At 54.7% G+C, this 2,651-nt stretch overlaps 1 long non-coding RNA gene across 1 annotated transcript; it reads right to left on the bottom strand.

Annotated features, from left to right (window-relative positions):
* Nucleotides 1–573: 573 nt before the first annotated feature.
* On the bottom strand, nt 574–2,640 carry LOC121103762. The gene is made up of 2 exons (XR_005836001.1): nt 1,950–2,640; nt 574–825 (listed from the first exon to the last, which is right to left on the bottom strand). It is a non-coding gene; the product is annotated as an uncharacterized LOC121103762 (long non-coding RNA).
* Between the last annotated feature and the right edge of the window lie 11 nt (nt 2,641–2,651).

Raw genomic sequence — 2,651 nt, 5'->3', positions numbered from 1 at the left:
TGTGCGTGCATGCATGGATGGATGCCTGCATGTGTGCATGCCTGTATATGGGCACATGGTATGCACGTATGTGTGTATGCATGCATGGGCAGCCACATGTGTGCATGCGTGTATATGGGTACATGCTATGCACATATGTGTGTAAACCTGTGTGTGCATGCATGGATGGCCGCATGTATGCATGTATGCATGTGGGTACATGTTGTGCGTGTATATGTGTATGCATGTGCGTGCATGCATGCATGGTCGCGCGTGCATGTGTGCATATGGGTACATGGTGTGCATGTACATTTGCATACATGGATGGATGCCTGCATGTGTGCATGTATTGTGTACACACATATGTGTACATGCATGGATAGATGTGCACATGCATGTACATGGGTACGTTGTGTGCATTTGTGCATGCATGTCTGCACTCATGGATGGATGCCTGCACAGCTGTGTGAATACGGACACATGTGTGTGCATGCATGCCTGCATGTATATGTGTGTATGCATCTGTTTCTGTAATATTTTAAGCCGAGCATATCAAACATCATATCATTAGACACATGAATAATTACACATGTATCACTTAGAAAAAAGGATTTCTTTTTAAAGCCCCATCATTCCGGACAACAAATCCTTGATTACACCCCACGCCCCATCCGTGTTGTGCTGCCCCGATTCGTGCCGTGTGCTTCCAATTCCACCCTCCTTGGAGAGTCTTGTCGTTGAAGATCCCGGGGTCTGGCTGGAGGGAATGTGCAGTTCAAAGCGAGATGGGACGTGTCTTTGGAAAGCAGGGGTCTCAGAGGTCAGAATGAGAAATGCATTCGCCTTCTGCACGGGGAAGAATCAGGGTTGGCTCAGGACCTGAATCCTGGTGTCACATCCTTAAAAAAAACTCCTCATCCATACGTACCCACACATGTGCATACTTTTAATTTGCAACTTCACAGGTGAACAGGTTGGATTTCTGGGGAACGCACACACACATACACACACACACAGACGCACATGGCACACCACATTATTCTCGTGTTGAACCACAAGCAAGGCCATCCCTGGCATTTCAGGCAACGGGACCGATACCGTGGCATGAAGCTGGGACTGTGCATTGGGATTCCCAGCAATGGGAGAGACCCCGTGCGATTGCCTCCCTTCCTCCTCCCCGCTAACGCCGACGCCGAGGTGCTGTCCATCTAATAGGACAGTGACACCGGTGACAGTCCCCTCTGTCACCAGAGGCCCCCAGGGGCCTGACATCCTGTGAAGGAGGATATCAGGTAGACAGGCTTCCTCCAGAATCAAGGTGTGGGGTTTCTCACGGGCCGCCGAGGTGTTCCGTGCGGCGGGTTTGAGGTTTTCACAGCTTTTGTGCATCAGAGGCCCACGCCCAGAGCGTGGGTGGGGGTGTCTTGCTGGCTCAGGATTTCCGACTCTGGATGCTGGGGCTGTGTCAACGTTGCTTTCTAGGGTTTGGGTTTGGGAGAGTCGGGAAGAGCGGGGTTCCCTAATGCCAGCCTTCTTGGAGTCAGTCACCTGTGCCTCCCCCAGGTAAATCCTTCACCAGGTAAGTCTCAAGGGGTCTCTGTGAAGGGTCCCTATGGTGGCTTTGAACTCTGTGCACACACGTGGGCATTCAGGACCAATGTGCTTAGACGCTGTCCCTTGTGGAGACGTTCCAGCTGCAAGGCGGTGGGCAATGACTATGCACGACCCCAGTGTGGCATGGAGGGTGTCGAGGGGACCCCCAAGGCTGACTCTCAGTTCCCAAGGGCGAGCGTAGCATGGGCTCACCTGCTTTCCACCTGCACGTGCCTCTGTCCCTCCCCCGCCCCGCCCCAGACATGCATGGTCACAAAGCAAAGGTAGGAACCGGAGTTTGATTTTAGGACCATGCACAGGGAGGCGGCCTGGAACCTCTGGAGGCTGCTATCGGGGTCCACAGTTTATACACTAACCTCCGGGGTCCACAGCATGTCACGGGAAGCCGGAACCGTGTATGCCTCTCCAGTTACTCCCCCGAACAGGTGCCTCTGTGAACGGTAGCCACTTGCATCATTTTCAGACTCCATGCATGGACATCACCGTGCGCATCAAAGAGGGGAGAGGTCACCTCTTGGCCACGTCGTCTCGAGGACTAAGGAGCCCGTGGGTGGGAGTTCCAGGTGGGACTCAGGCCTTCTCTGTGCAAACCACCTTGGGGAGCCTCCGGCTTTGGGGCCCCAGAGATGACAGCACTTGCCCTCTCTGCTTGGCAGGCCCGTTCCAGAATTAAAATCTGGAGACGGCGTGCAGGAAGGTGTTGGTGGCGTTGGAAGTCTCTGGTGCCGCGGTATTGGGGACTCTCTGGGCGGCTTCGTGCTGGGCATTCACACTGGGAATCACGAGGGCTGACCCTGCAGGAGAGAGAGCCCTGCACACCAAGGATTGGGTCCCATGAACCGGGGTCCCCCAGGAGCCAGCGCTGGGCGTGGTGGGCCTCCTGCAATCACACCAGGCATCGAGCTTTACATGGACTTGCAATTTCAGAGTGGCTGAAATGGTGTGTGTCCTGGGGCAGCCATCACAAACTGGACACTTAAAACCACAGGGATTCATCGACCTGCAGCTCTGGAGACCAGAGTCTGAGATCCGGGGGGGGGGGGGGGGGGGGGGGGGGG

The sequence above is a fragment of the Ursus maritimus genome (genome assembly GCF_017311325.1).
Source record: "Ursus maritimus isolate PB19 chromosome X unlocalized genomic scaffold, ASM1731132v1 scaffold_X1, whole genome shotgun sequence".
NCBI lineage: Eukaryota > Metazoa > Chordata > Mammalia > Carnivora > Ursidae > Ursus > Ursus maritimus.
This window is presented reverse-complemented; position numbering and strand designations above follow the sequence as displayed.